Source organism: Podarcis erhardii (genome assembly GCF_964252035.2).
Source record: "Podarcis erhardii genome assembly, contig: HAP1_SCAFFOLD_49, whole genome shotgun sequence".
NCBI classification, from domain to species: Eukaryota; Metazoa; Chordata; class Lepidosauria; order Squamata; family Lacertidae; genus Podarcis; species Podarcis erhardii.
In genome coordinates, this window is record NW_028292880.1 from 19,199 (window position 1) to 40,437 (window position 21,239).

Genomic DNA, 21,239 nt, shown 5'->3' on the forward strand with positions numbered 1-21,239 from the left:
GTGTAGAACATGCCCCTGTGTATAAGACACCCCCTATTTTGGGGGACTCAAAATTAAGAAAATGGTGGGATCCCATTTTCCGCGTCTTATACACGGAAAAGTACGATTATAGTATAGTATAGTATAGTATAGTATAGTATAGTATAGTATAGTATAGTATAGTATTACACAGGGTAATTCATAATGAAGTATACAGTTTCAAAACTCTATAAAAAAAGAATATATCTCATGTTACCTGTGACAGAATTGTAGGAGAATGTTGAAGTGTTTTAGAAACAGTCACAGATGTTCTATGTGTGCACCCTCGTCACACAACACACATCACAATCGAAAATGCAGTTGCACAACAAACTCCGTTTTGCTCAATTCAAGAACACAAGACGCCTTCTCCGCTGCAGACGCAGCCATTTCGCCTGACTAGTCACGTGACACGCGCACTATCACCTCCATCACTTCCCTCAGTAGTGAAACACAAACTTTATGAGTACATCTGCCTCATGGGTCGCTGCTGTGGTCCGTGTCAGCGCCTGTCTTACAGGATCTGGAAACTGTATATTTCATTATGAATTACCCGTATTATATTATTTTGGTGTCCAATCACTGCATGACTATAGGATACTTCATTTCAATCAATTAAATCTTTATTATGGTAGTAGACCAGCATTCAGTAGACCAGCAATCTGTAAAACATTTTGGAAAGCTAAAAAGCATTAATACACAAAGTATATATAAAAGTCTAAAAGAAGCTAAAAGAAGGGTTTCGGAGCATTAAATGGATATGGAAGAGCATAAAAGGTTAGTATATATGGCTATCAATTGACTATCAATTTACAGGGCACTCTGATATGAATGTTCATTAAATCTAGTGTAACAACAACAACCATTTATTTATACCCCACCCATCTGGCTTGGTTTCCCCAGCCACTCTGGGTGGCTCCCAATAGAATATTCAAAACACGATAAATACATCAAACATTAAAAACATCCATAAACAGGGCTACCTTCAGATGTCTTCTAAAAGTCAGGTAGTTGTTTCCTTCCTTGACATCTGCTGGGAGGGCGTTCCACAGGGAGGGCGCCACCACCAAGAAGGCCCTCTGCCTGGTTCCCGGTTTGTGGCACAGGTCATCATCCGATGAATTTGGAGCTTCATTTATTTCTGTGTTTATATTTAAAGAAAATATGCATTTTAACAGTATTGCTCCTTGATTGTAATATCAAGAATGCACTTAAAATTACTACGCACAACCGTGAATAAGTGATTGCAATGCACACACAGTTAAGCAACATACATATTTGTTAACAAAGTCTAACATTACTATCTTGTTGTGATTATTATTACTTTTATTGCTACTAATCCCAGTGGCTTACAAGACTGAGCTCTGTTCTGCCTTGGTCAGTCCCCACCTGGAATACTGTGTCCAATTCCAGGCACCACTATTTAAGAAGGATGTTGACCAATGGGAAGAAACCCCTCACCCCCCAGAGAGATGCCGGCTCAAAGAGCCCCCTGAGCTTAGACTACGAAGCCTCTGAGGGCGTGCAGAGTGCAGATCCCCCCAGGGGCCCCTCTCTCTCTCTCCCGGGCTCACCTGGGGGCCCCGTCCCTGCCAGCCTCTCCGGCCTCTGAGGGCGTGCAGAGTGCAAATCCCCCAGGGGCCCCTCTCTCTCTCTCCCGGGCTCACCTGGGGGCCCCGTCCTTGCCAGCCTCTCCGGCCTCTGAGGGCGTGCAGAGTGCAAATCCCCCAGGGGCCCCTCTCTCTCCCGGGCTCACCTGAAACCTAGGTTTGGTTTCATTTCCCTCAGGTCCTTCTTCCCAGCATGCTTTGCTGCCCCTTCTTCTCACAAACAAGGATCCAGCTTCCTATAATTGAGATTTACCCATTTTCCAATGTTTAACTGAATAAATACATCTGAAAGTGTCTTTCGTTAGGTTTCACTTAATAGCTTTATTGATAAATTATCCTTTATTAGGTTTCATTTCCCTCAGGTCCTTCTTCCCAGCATGCTTTGCTCCCCTTCGTCTCACAAACAAGGATCCAGCTTCCTATAATTGAGATTTACCCATTTTCCAATGTTTAACTGAATAAATACATCTGAAAGTGTCTTTCGTTAGGTTTCACTTAATAGCTTTATTGATAAATTATCCTTTATTAGGTTTCATTTCCCTCACGTCCTTCTTCCCAGCATGCTTTGCTCCCCTTCTTCTCACAAACAAGGATCCAGCTTCCTATAATTGAGATTTACCCATTTTCCAACGTATAACTGAATAAATAAATCCCAAGGTGTCTTTTGTTAGGTTTCACTAATTAGCTTTATTGGTAATTTATCCTTTGTTAGGTTTGATTTCATTTCCCTCATGTCCTTCTTCCCAGCATGCTTTGCTGCCCCTTCTTCTCCAAAAAAGGATCCTGTTTCCTATCATTTTATTTTTCTCTAAACGTATTTGGATTCTTCCATTTAAACTTGATGGAGGGGCAGAGCGATGGAAAAAGAGAGAAGGCTTTTCCTCACAGCCTTTCCCTCGCCCTTCCCAGGCTGCCCTGCGCAACCTTCCTCCTGGCGTGCTAATAAACTAAGAATCATCAATTATTATACTAATAAACCCACATAACCCAGGAAGCCTCCAAGAGACCTCGTCCTTTTCCTCATTCCCTTGGAGGCACCTAGAAGGGCTTCCCCCTTTTCCCGATGTCCCGCGGCTCCGGCGCCCTGGACAACAGAGGCCAAAATGCTTTAAATGCATGTTGTGGCTGTGATTTTTACAGTGCTTTTAATATTCTGTTGGGAGCCACCCAGAGTGGCCAGGGAAAGCAATATTATTATTATTATTATTATTATTATTATTATTATTATTATTATTATTATTATTATCTCATCGCCTTGATTGCAATGAAACCTAAAGCAGACCCATTGAAATGCAATTATTAACTTGGTTTCGGGGGTTTACACCAACCATTCTTCTTTTCGCAGTTGAGATGTTATTTCTGACCATTCACTTTGTTCTGATTGGTACCTGATTGATAAACTCATTCTTTAACGTCATCTGAATCTCTTGCTATTGGTTTATAGATACAAATTCTGTTCTTAACCTGAAATTGTTCTTAACCTGAGGTACCATTTTAGCTAATGGGGCCTCCTGCTGCCGCCTCGCCGCTGCCACGTGATTTCTGTTCTCATCCTGAAGCAAAGTTCTTAACCCGAGGTACTATTTCTGGGTTAGGGGAGTCTGTAACCTGAAGCGTCTGTAACCCGAGGTACCACTGTATGTATATAAAGTCAGAACATGATTGTAAAGTTACAAGAAAGGAGATTCCAAACCAACATCAGGAAAAACTTTCCGATAACAATGACTCGCGAATACAGCATAGAAGATGCAGAGAGAAGCCCCGAACAATGGGGGCTCCTCCTTTTAAAAAGTTTCTCCAGGTTACCCCCAACCCCTTGTTGGAAGCATCACACACATGTCGTGAACATGTCATAGAACAGGTGTGGTACTGGGGTGAAAACTGATGCCGTGTCCATCCAAAATGTAAGGCAAAGGGAAATACCTGCCATCTCTGACCCTCCAGACCTCTGTCTTTCCAATACACTGAGACCGGGAGGACATTGTTTCCTGGATGGGTTGGTGTCCGACCCTCCCAAGTCAGGATGGAGGGCTTGACCCTTATGCCATAGGGCAGGTGGGGACGTGAGCATAAGCTTCAGAGATGAGGGCAATGCCAGGCTCAGCCCCAAGCCCCTCCTCGGATGGCCACCTTCCCCCTGAAGAAGCAGCCTTGGCAGGATGCCAACCCGTCCCGGGAAGGATTTCTGCTGATTTCTTTCTCCAGATTCCTCCTCAATGGAGGGTCCCTCCAATGCAGCCCGTTGGTGTCCATGGCTTCTTCGCCCTTCCCTGCTTGGGCAGCTGCAGTACCAGCGCAGGCGTCGCTAGAGGGCGATGTTTCGCAACCTCTCCTGATCCCGCGCTTCGGATTGGCAAAGGAAAGAGGGCTCTGTCAGGAAGGGCGCTTGGTGATTGGTCAAGCACTTTATGAATGGGGGAAAGGAGGAAACGAAGGGGATCGCTGTACGCTACGCTGCACGGGGTTGAGCTACAGACGTGCAGGTCTGCAACACGTGCAAAGAGTCGGCGAAAGAATCCGAGACCAGGGAGAAGAGTCGGTGGAAGAAGATTGGAAGAAATTTAAAGACTACTTACATAAATACTGCAAAATTAATGAATGTTAGAATGATGTCGGAATGAAGTTAAGTGCTTTTAGCAGTAATGTTATAAAGGAATATGTAAAAATGGATTGTTACTAGGTGAGAATACAAAGCTATAATACATTAAGGTAAAGGATTAAGATAAAAATAAGGAGGGAAAGGATTTGCTGGATTAACTAACTGAATTGGAATACAAAAAAGGGAGGTGTGAGGAGGTCAAGGAAACAAGCAAATGAAAGACAAGACATGAAAAGATTGATTTGTTTTTAATTGTTTGTACTTTGTATTTTTTCTCTTTTTTCTCTTTTTTCCTTATTTTGTAACCTTTTTGAAACTTCAATAAATATCTTTAAAAAACAACAACAAAGAGTCGGCGAACAAAACACAGGATCAAAATTCAGGGCGCCACCGGCGAAGTCAGTCCTCTGTTCTTTTCTCCGGTTACAACCTCCCAGATTTCAGAATGGGGGGAGAGTCACATTTATAAGCCCCCCCCCCATGGATCAGCAAGGGCATCAGCCCCAATTTCAACCCAGAGGGGAGGGGAGGCCAGGAAGCAAGCCGCCCCCTCCCCTCAGCTGGAAGGGGCCGTTAAAATGGGGAGGGGTCAGAGCCACAGACTTTAAGTCCCCTAAGCTATTGGTCTGAAGCTCAACATCCAAAAAACGAAGATCCTGGCCACTGGTCCCCTCACCTCCTGGCAAATAGAAGGGGAAGAAATGGAGGCAGGGAGAGATTTCACTTGCTTGGGCTCCATGATCACTGCAGATGGTGACAGCAGCCACGAAATTAAGAGACGCCTGCTTCTTGGGAGAAAAGCAATGACAAACCTGGACAGCATCTTAAAAAGCAGAGACATCACCTTGCCGACAAAGGTCCGTATAGTTCAAGCTCTGGTTTTCCCAGTTGAGATGGATGGAAGTGAGAGCTGGACCATCAAGAAGAATGGATGCTTTTGAATTCTGGTGCTGGAGGGGTTCTGTTTGTCTTTAAAAGGGGGGGTCCAACTCTGTTACTCCCCCCCCCATTTCCCCCATGCGCCTCCCGCTGCCGACCACGCTGAGGACTCAGCCCCCCCCTTCAGCTGCCTCCTTCCTCCAGCTGCTTCTGGCGCCCTCGCTCCGCCTCCCTCTGCCAGGCCACGCCCCTTACAGGCCCCCCGTCTTGGCCAATCAGCGCGGGGCAAGGGCGAAGGGCGGGGCGGGCGAGGCAAGCGGGAAGGGAGGGGAGGGGAGGCTCCTGTGCTCGCGAGAGTGGCAGGCCGCCTACGCCAATCCGGGCGAGCCATTGTGAAAGGAGGCGGGGAGAGTGGAGCTGGGGAAGGCAAGAGGTGGGCGGGGCTTAGTGGGGAGTGGTCACGCCCACTGGGAGGGTCCAGGCAAAGCTGGGAGGAGCCTCTGGCCGGACTTATTTCATTATTATTACTAATATTAATGAGTAATGAAGTATGAATTTGGGGGGAGAGGAATACATTACATTAGTGTGCGATCACTGCATTACTAGGATATATACTAACATTTTATGTTCTTCTGATTGATTTATATACTAACATTTTATGTTCTTCCACATCCATTTAATGCTCCTAAACCCTTCTTTTAGATTCTGTTAGCTTCTTTTAGACTCAATCAATCAGATCTTTATTACCTTAGTAGACCAGCATCAGTAGGGTGAGGTACAATCATTTACAGTCTGTAAAACGTTTTGGACAGCTAAAAAGTATTAATCACAAAGTATATATAAAAGTCTAAAAGAAGCTAACAGAATCTAAAAGAAGGGTTTAGGAGCATTAAATGGATGTGGAAGAACATAAAATGTTAGTATATAAAGACTATGGCTATCAATTTACAATGTACTCTGATATGAGTGTTCATTAAATCTAGAATAATAATAATAATAATAATAATAATAATAATAATAATAATAATAATAGGTGTTGCAATGGAGGAGTGCAGGGAAAAGAAAACTCCTGGCACTCATTCTTTCTTGCTACAGAATTAAAAGATTTCTCTCCTTTTCTCCTTCTTTTTCTCTTGGGTGGTGTGTTCAGCGGTCACCCTCAGGGGAAACAGGGTCCCCCCCCCCTTGGAGGAAATGGACTGATCGGAACCTGGCTGTGACATTGGCTCAGAATCCCAACCTCACTTGGCAGTTGAAACCAACCCCTGCCTTGATCAGCAGCCTTTGGGTGCCTTATCTGCAACTGCAAAGTGAGACGATTGACGCCTGGGAAAATGGTGAGGGGACCAGCAGGAAACTGCTAAGGGAGTTTGGAGTCCTTTTATTCTGTTGCAGTTGCAGAGAAAGGAGGGTGGGGGATTGGGGGCCGCCCCAGGTGTCATCACTGAGGGGGGTGGCAAAAGGACAAAAAGCCGAGTTTAAAATAAAAATAAAAATTGGGCTCACCAAACCTTTTAGTTGAGTCAAAAAACGCGGCTGGCACTGGGCGCCACACCGTGGGGGCTGGCACTTACCGGGGGGGGGGCTGTAGAGTGCCTGATCCTAGCGTCTCTCCTGGGAGTGACATGGTGGCGTGGGCCCCTGCAGGCTGGGCGCTGCCTGAAACGGCAGCGTGGGGCTTGCGTCTGCCCTCTGCCTCTCCCTCAGCCGCCCTACAGCTGAGGGGGAGGCAGCAGATAGGCTCCAGGTAGCGCCCCCCACCTGCAGGACCCCCGCGTTGAACTGGGCACCCGAGCGGCTGGCTATGCCGCTGTTCTGTTGTTTCAATTATGGGTGCCTTGAGAGTTAATGTGCTGTGCTTGCTGCCCCACTCGTCCTGATGGACCAGCCCCCCATGTCGCCAGGGCTGTAGGTCTTCCCTGGCTAGCTACTCAATGTGGGCAGGAGAGTTTGCCTTCTGGGTTCCTGTCTCATTTTGGGCTGCTCTCGGACTTCCGGGTTGGCGCCTCCGGCAATGGCTGAATTCCTCTGATCGGGAGGCATTTGCCTCGTGGAAATCTGGGTCTGGCCGCCATGGCGAGGCGGAGACCCACTAAAAATCACAGGCGGGTGAAGCCTGTGAACCTGGGATTCGGCTGGCACCTTTTGCGCCTCCCCCACTCGTGGGGAAACCCGGTTTCGGGGTTCCGGAGCAACGTGGGGTGAGTGTCACGGTGCTTCGAATTGACTGCTTCTTCCACGGAGCGAAGCCGCATAGCTGTTGCCAGAGAGCGCTGACTTTTTCCTGTGGACAATTTGATCTTAAAGCAGCTACCTGTGAGTAGAGCGGAGAATTGGATTTTTAAACGTCTTAATTTGACACCGAAACGGGGAGGTTCAAAACAGGAAGTCCGCCTTCCCCTTTTGTAAATAGATCACAGCAAAGAGACTGTAAGCTAAAGTCTTGGAAAGCCTATTGTACAGGACTAAATTTCCATCGGTAGAAAACATCAAACCCCCCTTGGAAGCAGGAGAAGAGGGGGGAAGTTTTGGATTGTGTGTGCCTGCAGGAGAGAGTGAAGAAAGTCAAAATACCACCGCTCCGAACCTGGAAACGGGCTGCTAGTAAGACTGACGTTTTTGGATTGGTCGTTGACAGTGAATAGAACATTCGCTGACAGCTAGCTAAACAAGAGAGATACATTGTTTCTATTCTCTCCGTCTGCTCTTAAAAAGGAGTAAAAGTAACTGAAAATTGAAACTAACTTGATTGTTTGAACTGTGCTTAAAAGGATTGATACAAATAGAAACTGTTTCCCTCTAGAGGAAGCCTTTGAAACTATGACAAGAGCTGAGCTGGGGGAATTTCCAGCTGCAAGATAAGGCTGTGAGACTTTGGGAATGACCTTGAATCGGTTAAGAATGTCGACAGAAGAGGCCTTAGTGGCTGTATTATGTAAGATAAATGATTCATTGGAACAGCTTCACAAGAAGGTGGATTTTTTGGGACAAAAGGTGAATACCAATACAGAAACTATCCAGAAATTGACACAGGAATCCACTTTGACTTGGCAAACTGCGGAGAAGGCTAGGGAGAAAGCTGTTGCCGTTGAACCTAAAGTAACACAATTGGAGAGAGAAAGAGTCCCAGCCTCATACATGCAATTTGATGATCATAAGTTGATGCCTGTTATGATTGAATCTAAAGGAAAACAGACTTTGAGGATCAGAGCCCTGCCTGAACTGGAGAGGGAAGTTTTGATGGACTTTCTTACACAGGAATCTGCTGATTTTGGGGACCTGGAATTGGGCCAAGAAGAGACTAAAATTGTGAGGGTTTTCAGACTTTACCAGAAGAACTTAGAAGAACAACAGTCAAGAGTGGAAATTTTGAAAGACGTCCTGAAATACCTTTTGGATCTTAGGTTTAACTATGGAGATTTGGTTACCCTGTCGAGATGGAATAAAATTATCTTTAGGTGGGAGTTTCCCCAAGACCTACTCTTCAGCCTCAAAGGAAGGAAAACAAAAATAAGATCAGTAGAAGACAAAGTAAAGTTCTTGTATAAGTACGAAGAAGACCCGCAGAAGGGACTTGGAAAAGAGTTAAGAGCATCGGACAGAAGATCACCAGGTTGGTGGACAATATGGAATTGGCGGAATGGACTGGCAGAATCCGAGACCAGGGAGAAGAGACGGTGGAAGAAGATTGGAAAAAGTTTAAAGACTATTTATAGAAATAATGTAAAATTAATGAGTGTTTGAAAAATGTTGGAATGAAGTTATACGGCTTTAGTAGAAATGTTATAAGGAATTAAGTATAGATAGATTATTAGAGTATTAAAGGGAAAATAAGGTTAAAATATGTTAAGACAATTATATGACAGAAATAGAGGAAGATGGAAAGGATTTGCTGAAATAATTAACAGAAGTGGAATACAAAAAGGGAGGTGTGAGGAGGTCGATGAAACAAGGGAATGAAAGTTAAGATACTGGTATGGTAAGAAGTGTGTTTTAAAATGTTTTTGTTTGGTTATGTTTAGTTTATTGTGTTAGTGTTGTGTTGTGTATTGTTTATATATTGTATTGTATTGGTTTTTTCTTCTTCTCTTCTTCTTCTTTGTAATGTTTAAAAGCAATAAACATTTTGGGCTGCTCTCTTTCTCCTTTCTCCCTGCCACCACCACTGGGTCTCTGCCAGCAGTCAGCCATCGAGGAGGACATTTTCCATGAAAAGGAGGATGAAGGAAAAGGCGAGGAGGAGTCCGCAAGACGGCTGGATCTCCTCAGTCCTGACTGGGTAGGTGGCCGTGGCCTAAGCGGTGAGAGGCAGAAGGGGAGGGGGGCATATCAACCGCAGGATGAAACTGTTGTTTCAGTTAGGGGTGCCTTGAGTTTTAATGTTTGGTTTGGTTTTTTAATTTCTTGTTTTTTGCATCTTTCCTTGCAGGTTCCAAGTATGTCACCCTTTTCCAGTGTTTCCTCCCTGTCCTCCCTGGATTCCCTTTGGGACTCCCTCAATGAGGTACGTAGTAGACAGAGCAGGAGGGAAGCCCTGCTGAGCTGGGCAACCCTGAGGCCGGGGAGGAGGAGGAGGAGGAAGCCGCCGGCCGGCTGGTCAGGCCACCTTCTGGACTGCTCAGGAGCAAGGGGGCAGGCAGGCAGGCAGGGGGCTGCTAAGGGTATGCTTGCTGCCCCACTTGTCCTGATGGACCAGCCCCCCCATGGCACCAGGGCTGTAGGGCTTCCCTGGCTAGCAACTTAGTGTGGGTTCCTGTCTCATTTTGGGCTGCTCTCTTTCTCCTTTCTCCCTGCCACCACCACTGGGTCTCTGCCAGCAGTCAGCCATCGAGGAGGACATTTCCCATGAAAAGGAGGATGAAGGAAAAGGCGAGGAGGAGACCGCAAGACGGCTGGATCTCCTCAGTCCTGACTGGGTAGGTGGCCGTGGCCTAAGCGGTGATAGGCAGAAGGGGAGGGGGGCATATCAACTGCAGGATGAAACTGTTGTTTCAGTTAGGGGTGCCTTGAGTTTTAATGTTTGGCTTGGTTTTTTAATTGCTCGTTTTTTGCATCTTTCCTTGCAGGTTCCAAGTATGTCACCCTTTTCCAGTGTTTCCTCCCTGTCCTCCCTGGAATCCCTTTGGGACTCCCTCAATGAGGTACGTAGCAGACAGAGCAGGAGGGAAGCCCTGCTGAGCTGGGCAACCCTGAGGCCGGGGAGGAGGAGGAGGAGGAAGCCGCGGCCGGCTGGTCAGGCCACCTTCTGGACTGCTCAGGAGCAAGGGGGCAGGCAGGCAGGCAGGGGGCTGCTAAGGGTATGCTTGCTGCCCCACTTGTCCTGATGGACCAGCCCCCCATGGTGCCAGGGCTGTAGGGCTTCCCTGGCTAGCGACTCAATGTGGGTTCCTCTCTCATTTTGGGCTGCTCTCTTTCTCCCCTCTCCCCACCACCACCTCTGGGGTCCTGTCTCTACCAGCAGTCAGCCTCTGAAGTGGCTATCAAGGAGGAAGAGCCACAAGAAGAATCAGGGAGCCCCCCAGAGGAGGACGGAGAGGACAAAGAGGACAGGGAGGACCTTGATTTGGCGTGCCCCCCACCTGGAGAACACCTGGAGGCAAGCGTAATTGAGGTCAGACGAAACATTCATTCATGACATATGAAAAGCTTCCCTGAACAGGGCTGTCTTCAGATGTCTTCTAAAAGTCAGATAGTTGTTTATTTCTTTGACATCTGGCGGGAGGGCATTCCACTGGGCGGGTGCCACTACCGAGAAGGCCCTCTGCCTGGTTCCCTGTAACTTGGCTTATCGCAGTGGGGAACCGCCAGAAGGCCCTCAGCGCTGGATCTCAGTGTCCGGGCAGAACGATGGGGGTGGAGATAATTCTCCTGGGTTGCTTTTCGTTTGGTATTTGTTTTGTAAGATAACTCTTTTGAATGCGTTTCCAGGTGGCTCCTGCCAAATGAAGTTATTAATTGCAAAGTGGGTTTGGCGATAATAAAACCATGTTGGCACTTTGCAAAGCCGGTTCTCTCTGGGGTTTTCCTGCCTCCTATACCTTCCCCCCATCCGCTTGTTCTTGGTTTTGTGTCTCGTTCAGATCTCTCCAAGGCCGGCCACATGAGAACTTGGGAGAGGAGTGTTCCCTCCTGACTACAACCCTTTCATATAACGCCTCGCCCCCAAACAGAAAAGGAGGGATTATGACAGCCTGCCACCACACAGGCCCTTCTTCGTGTGGCACCTTCACAAACGGTCTGGAGGGCAGCAACACAAGAAGGGGCCTTTTCTGTGGTGGCTCCCACTTGCACAATGCTCTCCCCAGGGAGGCTCATCTGGCACCTTCATTATGTATCTTTAGGTACCAAGCAAAGACGTTTCTCTAGAACAGAGCTTTCCAAACTGTGTGTCGCAGAACCTTCGTGCTCCTCCCAGGGCTGGAAAAGGGCTAGTTGAACTGAATCCCTATGTTGCGAAATGAGGCATGTCTCCAAAGTGTGTCACCAACATGGAAAGTTCTGCTCTAGAACCAGCCTTTGGCTAATTGAACAATGCATGGCCTTTTCAACATGCTTGTGGATTGGGAGGTTGGCTTATGACTTCGTTTTTGTTTTTAATACATATGTTGTGTTTTTATTTTGTATTTTTATCCTGTAAGCCGCCCTGGGAGCTTCAGGGTTTAATTAATCAACCAATTGATTGATTGATTGATTAAAGATTGTGGCATTTTCCCAGAATCTGGAGGTGAATTGTTTACTTTTCTCACAGGACTGCGAGGAAGAGAGGCCCCCGAAGACCCCCACTTGCCTGGCTTCCATCATCTTCCGGATTCGCAAGATCTTCAGAAGAGCGCCGCCGCCAGCACCACCAGTGCCACCGGGGCAACCCAGTACAAGAGCCAGCAGCGGGGCGCAGGCAGAACGGAGGCCACTCTGCACGCGGCTCAGGCGCTGGATGCGGCAGCATCGCAGCTGTGTCCACCCCGAACCAAGGTGAGGAGGAGTTGGGAGACTTGCACTGATCCGCCCGGGGGGATTTTGTCAGCCCCCCCCCAAGGGATGACACTCGGGGCAATACCCCACCCGCACCCCACCTTCCCTCGCCAGTGGTGGCTGGGGAAGTAGCACCTGGAGGCGCACGAGTCCCTAAGGGACATTTCCTTTTTCTTGTCCTTGCACAGGTCTTAATCCTTGTGGCCTGAACTGGAGAGGAAAGATCAGAAAGATCAGAACGCGGAGGAAAGCGGGGCGAGAAACCCAAACTCTCTTGGCCCTACGCCCGGGGGGATTTTGTCAGCCCTCCCCCCAAGGGATGACACTCGGGGCAATACCCCCCCCCGCACCCCACCTTCCTCCGCCAGTGGTGGCTGCGGAAGTAGCACCTGGAGTTGCGGGAGTCCCTAAGGGACATTTCCTTTTTGTTGTCCTTGCACAGGTCTTAATCTTACGCCGGCGTCCCACACGGCCAGCCCCAGTCCTAGAGCCTGTCACCTTTTGAGATTATGGAGCAGAACAGAGAAGACAGCGGGCAAAGGGTGGACGGCGAAGGAGAAGTGCGAGAGAACGACAGCATCTGCAAGAAGTGCGAGAGAACGACAGCGCCACGCTGCCCACGCCCAAAGGAGGAGGAAGGAAAGGAGGAAAGCAAGCGAGCAAGAAGGGACAGCTAAAGAAAGAACTGAGAAAAGAGACAGCGAGACCTTCTGGGGGTCAAAGAAACTACAATGAGAAGGAAACTGAGTTTCCCCCCCCCCCCAGCTTGCTGATGGTCCTGCAATGTTCTATTTACTTTTTATGTATAATTCTGTATTATATTGTTGAACTGTTTTCTTAGGTGATAAGCCTATAAAGGAGGGATTTAAGGGAGGGGGGAAGGTATTAAGGGAAGACTTTGAAAGGAAAGGCAGAAAATAAAAAGGGGTGGGAAGAAATAAGTGAGAGGGAATGTGTAAAGGGAAGATACAAAGCATTATATAATTTTTGATTATTGTTTAAAATAAAGAAATAAGTTGGGTTTTAAGCGATTCCAGTCTTTTAATAATTTCTTTTTGTTCCACCACTGGTAAATCTGCAAAGGAGGCAATGAGTTCGATCTCTTCTGGTGGTGTCAGGCCACTTTCCGGATGGTCATTGTCCTTTGCTAGGGGAGAGGAGGCTACATAGCTCTTCTCCTGGAGTAGAACACCCCCTCCGGTGACCACTGGTGGATCGGGTTTAGCAGATTTTGAGCCCTCTTTGGTTATTGCCTCCAACAGTAGGGGTTTAGGTGTAGAGTCTATAAAAGCTCTCGTTGGTACTATCCCACAGCGAAACAAAAATGCTTTCTTGCGTAGTATGATAGTGGGAATTTTTGTGGATTGGAACGCAAGCAGGACTCTCTGAGATTTATGATGATGGACAAGGGGGAGGACTGCACAGAGGTCAATTTGTGTTGCCTCCATATTTAAAAGCACCTTTAAGAGATCCTTGGCACCCCCCAGAGTTCTCCATCTTGGGTCCCATTTTGTATAGTTAGGCTCACTTTCCTTGGTGTTAAGATCAAGGATTGATGACCTAATTGAAGGTTAAGGTTGTATTTAAATTTGTCAGTACGCTTGTTATTTAAGGACAAACTCCTCGTCCCCTTCCTCTCTTCAAGGGACTTAACACCGGCTGACGCTGGGGAAGTAGTAACTAGCTTTTGTTGGAGGCTGTGCAGCTGGGACGAAAGATCATCTAGTCTTTTGAATATACAGTGCAAGGTTTTGATTATTAAATGGGACTGTTCAAATGTCATATGATTGGCCGTGCCAAGGACCAGTTCCTCCTTCTGAGGAGAGACTACACTCTTACTGTTGGCCGCATCGCTTGTTGTTTGTGGAATTATTCGCTCTTCGTCTTTAAGTGCTGACGCGCAGTCAATCAGTGGGTTGAAACGGTTCTGCGTTTCTACCATGTAGGAACAATCCAGTAGATTACTCCCTTCTTTACATCATTTCGTTCTCCTAAGATTTGTATATCAATAAACTGAGAAATTCATTTAAGACATCTTCCGTAGTCTGTTGGTTTAATTTCTGTATCGTGTAAGCTCTGCTCCCTGTTCCAAAGAGTAGCAACTGACCTTAGCCAAGCCGTGACTGGGATCCAGTGAATTTTATTGCATTGGCCAGGGTTAGGGATCGGGTTAGGGGCGGGCGAGGCAGGCGAGGCAGGCGCCAATCTGGGTGAGTCATTGTGAAAGGAGGCGGGGAGGGCGTTCCACAGGGCAGGCGCCACCACTGAGAAGCCCCTCTGCCTGCTTCCCAGTTTGTGGCACAGGTCATCATCCCATGAATTTAGAGCTTCATTTATTTCTGTGTTTATATTTAAAGAAATTATGCATTTTAAAAGTATTGCACATTGATGGTAATATTAAGAATGCACTTAAAATTACTACGCAAAACAATGAACAAGTGATTGCAATGCACACACAGTTAAGCAGCATAAATATTTGTTAACGAAGTCTATTCTTGTTGTGATTATTATTACTTTTATTGCTACTAATAACAGTGGCTTACAAGACTGAGCTCTATTCTGCCTTGGTCAGTCCCCACCTGGAATACTGTGTCCAGTTCTGGGCACCACTATTTAAGAAGGATGCTGACCAATGGGAAGAAACCCCTAACCCCCCAGAGAGATGCCAGCTCAAAGAGCCCCCTGAGCTTAGACTACAAAGCCTCTGAGGGCGTGCACAGTGCAAATCCCCCAGGGGCCCCCTCTCTCCCGGGCTCACCTGGGGCCCCGTCCCTGCCAGCCTCTCCAGCCTCTGAGGGCGTGCAGAGTGCAGATCCCCCCAGGGGCCCCTCTCTCTCCCGGGCTCACCTGAGGGCCCCGTCCCTGCCAGCCTCTCCGGCTTCTGAGGGTGTGCAGAGTGCAGATCCCCCCAGGGGCCCCTCTCTCTCCCGGGCTCACCTGGGGGCCCCGTCCCTGCCAGCCTCTCCGGCCTCTGAGGGGGTGCAGAGTGCAGATCCCCCCAGGGGCCCCTCTCTCTCTCTCCCGGGCTCACCTGGGGGCCCCGTCCCTGCCAGCCTCTCCGGCCTCTGAGGGCGTGCAGAGTGCAAATCCCCCCAGGGGCCCCTCTCTCTCCCGGGCTCACCTGAGGGCCCCGTCCCCGCCAGCCTCTCCGGCCTCTGAGGGTGTGCAGAGTGCAGATCCCCCCAGGGGCCCCTCTCTCTCCCGGGCTCACCTGGGGGCCCCGTCCCTGCCAGCCTCTCCGGCCTCTGAGGGCGTGCAGAGTGCAGATCCCCCCAGGGGCCCCTCTCTCTCTCTCCCGGGCTCACCTGAGGGCCCCCGTCCCTGCCAGCCTCTCCGGCCTCTGAGGGCGTGCAGAGTGCAGATCCCCCCAGGGGCCCCTCTCTCTCTCTCCCGGGCTTACCTGGGGGGCCCGTCCCTGCCAGCCTCTCCGGCCTCTGAGGGCGTGCAGAGTGCAGATCCCCCCACGGGCCCCTCTCTCTCTCTCCCGGGCTTATCTGGGGGGCCCGTCCCTGCCAGCCTCTCTGGCCTCTGAGGGCGTGCAGAGTGCAGGATCCACCCCCAGGGGCCCCTCTCTCTTCCGGGCTCACCTGAGGGCCCCGTCCCTGCTAGCCTCTCCGGCCTCTGAGGGTGTGCAGAGTGCAGGATCCACACCCAGGGGCCCCTCTCTCTCCCAGGCTCACCTGGGGTCCCCGTCCCTGCCAGCCTCTCCGGCCTCTGAGGGTGTGCAGAGTGCAGGATCCACCCCCAGGGGCCACTCTCTCTTCCGGGCTCACCTGAGGGCCCCGTCCCTGCCAGCCTCTCCGGCCTCTGAGGGTGTGCAGAGTGCAGGATCCACCCCCAGGGGCCCCTCTCTCTCCCAGGCTCACCTGGGGTCCACGTCCCTGCCAGCCTCTCCGGCCTCTGAGGGTGTGCAGAGTGCAGGATCCACCCCCCAGGGGCCCCTCTCTCTCCCGGGCTCACCTGGGTGCCCCGTCCCTGCCAGCTTCTCCGGCCTCTGAGGGCGTGCAGAGTGCAAATCCCACAGGGGCCCCTCTCTCTCCCGGGTTCACCTGTTGGACCCGTCCCTGCCAGCCTCTCCGGCCTCTGAGGGCGTGCAGAGTGCAAATCCCCCCAGGGGCCCCTCTCTCTCCCGGGCTCACCTGGGTGCCCCGTCCCTGCCAGCCTCTCCGGCCTCCGAGGGTGTGCAGAGTGCAAATCCCCCAGGGGCCCCTCTCTCTCCCGGGCTCACCTGAGGGCCCCGTCCCTGCCAGCCTCTCCGGCCTCTGAGGGCGTGCAGAGTGCAGATCCCCCTAGAGGCCCCTCACTCTCCTGGGCTCACCTGGGGGCCCCGTCCCTGCCAGCCTCTCCGGCCTCTGAGGGCGTGCAGAGTGCAAATCCCCCAGGGGCCCCTCTCTCTCCCGGGCTCACCTGAGGGCCCCGTCCCTGCCAGCCTCTCCGGCCTCTGAGGGTGTGCAGAGTGCAACCCCCCGAGGGGCCCCTCTCTTTCCCAGACTCACCTGGGTCCCTGCCCCTGCCAGACTCTCCGGCCTCCGAGGGTGTGCAGAGTGTAAATCCCCCCAGGGGCCCACCTCTCTCTCTCCCGGGCTCACCTGGGGGCCCCGTCCCTGCCAGCCTCTCCGGCCTCTGAGGGCGTGCAGAGTGCAGATCCTCCCAGGGGCCCCTCTCTCTCCCGGGCTCACCTGGGGGCCCCGTCCCTGCCAGCCTCTCCGGCCTCTGAGGGTGTGCAGAGTGCAGATCCCCCCAGAGGCCCCTCACTCTCCCGGGCTCACCTGGGGGACCCGTCCCTGCCAGCCTCTCCGGCCTCTGAGGGCGTGCAGAGTGCAAATCCCCCAGGGGCCCCTCTCTCTCCCGGGCTCACCTGAGGGCCCCGTCCCTGCCAGCCTCTCCGGCCTCTGAGGGTGTGCAGAGTGCAACCCCCCGAGGGGCCCCTCTCTTTCCCAGACTCACCTGGGTCCCTGCCCCTGCCAGCCTCTCCGGCCTCTAAGGGCGTGCAGAGTGCAAATCCCCCCAGGGGCCCCTCTCTCTCCCGGGCTCACCTGGGGCCCTGTCCCTGCCAGCCTCTCCGGCCTCTGAGGGCGTGCAGAGTGCAAATCCCCCAGGGGCCCCTCTCTCTCCCGGGCTCACCTGGGGGCCCCATCCCTGCCAGCCTCTCCGGCCTCTGAGGGCGTGCAGAGTGCAAATCCCCCAGGGGCCCCTCTCTCTCCCGGGCTCACCTGGGGGCCCCGTCCCTGCCAGCCTCTCCGGCCTCTGAGGGTGTGCAGAGTGCAGATCCCCCCAGGGGCCCCTCTCTCTCCCGGGCTCACCTGGGGGCCCCATCCCTGCCAGCCTCTCCGGCCTCTGAGGGCGTGCAGAGTGCAGATCCCCCCAGGGGCCCCTCTCTCTCCCGGGCTCACCTGGGGGCCCTGCTCTGCCAGCCTCTCTGGCCTCTGAGGGCGTGCAGAGTGCAGATCCCCCCAGGGGCCCCTCTCTCTCCCGGGCTCACCTGGGGGCCCCGTCCCTGCCAGCCTCTCCGGCCTCTGAGGGTGTGCAGAGTGCAGATCCCCCCAGGGGCCACTCTCTCTCCCGGGCTCACCTGGGGGCCCCATCCCTGCCAGCATCTCCGGCCTCTGAGGGTGTGCAGAGTGCAGATCCCCCCAGGGGCCCCTCTCTCTCCCGGGCTCACCTGGGGGCCCCGTCCCTGCCAGCCTCTCCGGCCTCTGAGGGTGTGCAGAGTGCAGATCCCCCCAGGGGCCCCTCTCTCTCCCGGGCTCACCTGGGGGCCCCATCCCTGCCAGCCTCTCCGGCCTCTGAGGGCGTGCAGAGTGCAAATCCCCCAGGGGCCCCTCTCTCTCCCGGGCTCACCTGGGGGCCCCATCCCTGCCAGCCTCTCCGGCCTCTGAGGGCGTGCAGAGTTCAAATCCCCCAGGGGCCCCTCTCTCTCTCTCCCGGGCTCACCTGGGGGCCCCATCCCTGCCAGCCTCTCCGGCCTCTGAGGGCGTGCAAAGTGCAAATCCCCCAGGGGCCCCTCTCTCTCTCGGGCTCACCTGAGGGCCCCGTCCCTGCCAGCCTCTCCGGCCTCTGAGGGTGTGCAGAGTGCAGATCCCCCCAGGGGCCCCTCTCTCTCCCGGGCTCACCTGGGGGCCCCATCCCTGCCAGCCTCTCCGGCCTCTGAGGGCGTGCAGAGTGCTGATCCCCCCAGGGGCCCCTCTCTCTCCCGGGCTCACCTGGGGGCCCTGCTCTGCCAGCCTCTCTGGCCTCTGAGGGCGTGCAGAGTGCAGATCCCCCCAGGGGCCCCTCTCTCTCCCGGACTCACCTGGGGGCCCCATCCCTGCCAGCCTCTCCGGCCTCTGAGGGCGTGCAGAATGCAAATCCCCCAGGGGCCCCTCTCTCTCCCGGGCTCACCTGGGGGCCCCATCCCTGCCAGCCTCTCCGGCCTCTGAGGGCGTGCAGAGTGCAAATCCCCCAGGGGCTCCTCTCTCTCTCTCCCGGACTCACCTGGGGGCCCCATCCCTGCCAGCCTCTCCGGCCTCTGAGGGCGTGCAGAGTGCAAATCCCCCAGGGGCCCCTCTCTCTCCCGGGCTCACCTGGGGGCCCCATCCCTGCCAGCCTCTCCGGCCTCTGAGGGCGTGCAGAGTGCAAATCCCCCAGGGGCCCCTCTCTCTCTCTCCCGGGCTCACCTGGGGGCCCCATCCCTGCCAGCCTCTCCGGCCTCTGAGGGCGTGCATAGTGCAGATCCCCCCAGGGGCCCCTCTCTCTCTCGGGCTCACCTGAGGGCCCCGTCCCTGCCAGCCTCTCCGGCCTCTGAGGGTGTGCAGAGTGCAGATCCCCCCAGGGGCCCCTCTCTCTCTCTCTCGGGCTCACCTGGGGCCCCGTCCCTGCCAGACTCTCCGGCCCTTGGGTGACTCTGGCCAGCTGGACGGGCTGCAGGCGCTGGTGTCCCTGGTGGATGAGGAGGGTCATGTGGCCCTCGGAGGGGAAGGGGCCACCTTCAAAAGGCCCTGCAACTCCCGCCAGCCTCCGCCGGCAGACTTCCCAGCATGCACTGCCAGCTCTATTAGGCCAATGGTTGAATCCCAGCATGAATAAATTTGAAATTTACTCGTTTTTCCAGTGTATAACCAAATAATTCAATCTCAAGGAGTCTTATGTTTGGCTTCGCTTATTAGGTTCATGGATAAATTAACCTCTACAGTGGTGCCCCGCAAGACGAATGCCTCGCTAAACGAAAAACCCGCAAGACGAAAGGGTTTTCCGATTTTTTAGCGGCTTCGCAAGACGAATTTCCCTATGGGCTTGCTTCGCAAGACGAAAGCCCATAGGGAAATCTCCGGGACAGCGGGGAACCCTCTTCCCACCGCAAGCCCCGGGAACAGAGGAGAAGCTGCGTGCCTTCCCCTCTGTTCCCGGACCTGTCCTGAAGGCTTGCGGTGGGAGGTCCGGGAACAGAGGAGAAGGCGCACAGCTTCTCCTCTCTTCCAGGGGCTTGCGGTGGGAGGAGGGTTTTTCCTCCCCACCGCCAACATTCAGAAGGCTGTTCTGAAGGCTGGCGGTGGGAAGAAAAGCCCTTCTCCCGCCTCCAGCCTTCAGAAGAGTTCCCCGCAGGGCTCCCCAAGCGGTGAATGTCTTCCCCGCGCGAGGGGCGCTCTGCTTAAGAGCGCCCCTCGTGCGGGGCAGCAGGCTGCTATTCGCAGCTTGGAGAGCCCTGCGGGGAAGTCCTGCAGGGCTCCCCAAGCTGCAGATGTCTGCCCCGCGCGAGGGGCGCTCGGCTTCAGAGCGTCCCTCGCACCGGGCAGCAGGCTGCTATTCGCAGCCTAGGCAGCCCTGCAGGAACTCTTCTGAAGGCTGGCGGCGGGAGAAGGGCTTTTCTTCCCACCGCCAGCCTTCAGAAGGCTGTTCTGAAGCCTGGCAGTGGGGAGAAAAGTCCTCCTCCCCCCCCCCAGCCTTCAGAAGAGGTCCGGGGACAGACTGTCCCCGGACCTGGTCTGAACGCGGTCTCCCTAGGAACGCATTAATTGATTTTCAATGCATTCCTATGGGAAACTGTGCTTCGCAAGACGAAAAACTCGCAAGACGAAAAAACTTGCGGAACCAATTAATTTCGTCTTGCGAGGCACCACTGTATTAGGTTTCATTTCATTTCCCTCACGTCCTTCTTCCCAGCATGCTTTGCTCCCCCTTCTTCTCACAAACATGGATCCAGCTTCCTATACTTGAAATTTACCCATTTTCCAACGTATAACTGAATAAATAAATCCCAAGGTGTCTTTTGTTAGGTTTCACTTATTAGCTTTATTGGTAAATTATCCTTTGTTAGTTACAGATAGGTAGCCGTGTTGGTCTGCCATAGTCAAAACAAAACAAATTCCTTCCAGTAGCACCTTAAAGACCAACTAAGTCAGTTCTTGGTATGAGCTTTCATGTGCATGAAGTGTGCATGCACACGAAAGCTCATACCAAGAACTGACTTAGTTGGTCTTTAAGGTGCTACTGGAAGGAATTTGTTTTGTTTATCCTTTGTTAGGTTTGGTTTCATTTCCCTCATGTCCTTCTTCCCAGCATGCTTTGCTGCCCCTTCTTCTCCAAAAAAGGATCCTGTTTCCTATCATTTTATTTTTCTCTAAACGTATTTGGATTCTTCCATTTAAACTTGATGGAGGGGCAGAGCGATGGAAAAAGAGAGAAGGCTTTTCCTCACAGCCTTTCCCTCGCCCTTCCCAGGCTGCCCTGCGCAACCTTCCTCCTGGCGTGCTAATAAACTAAGAATAACCAATTATTATACTAATAAACCCACATAACCCAGGAAGCCTCCAAGAGACCTCGTCCTTTTCCTCATTCCCTTGGAGGCACCTAGAAGGGCTTCCCCCTTTTCCCGACGTCCCGCGGCTCCGGCGCCCTGGACAACAGAGGCCAAAATGCTTTAAATGCATGTTGTGGCTGTGATTTTTACAGTGCTTTTAATATTCTGTTGGGAGCCGCCCAGAGTGCCCAGGGAAAGCAATACTACTACTACTATTATTATTATTATTATTATTATTATTATTATTATTATTATTATCTCATCGCCTTGATTGCAATGAAACCTAAAGCAGACCCATTGAAATGCAATTATTAACTTGGTTTCGGGTTTACACCAACCATTCTTCTTTTCGCAGTTGAGATGTTATTTCTGACCATTCACTTTG

General features: G+C 52.2%; 1 long non-coding RNA gene across 1 annotated transcript; it reads right to left on the bottom strand.

Moving 5' to 3' along the window:
* Positions 1-347: 347 nt before the first annotated feature.
* Positions 348-2,682, bottom strand: LOC309334355. The gene is made up of 3 exons (XR_014153045.1): positions 2,636-2,682; positions 1,002-1,159; positions 348-541 (listed from the first exon to the last, which is right to left on the bottom strand). It is a non-coding gene; the product is annotated as an uncharacterized lncRNA (long non-coding RNA).
* Between the last annotated feature and the right edge of the window lie 18,557 nt (positions 2,683-21,239).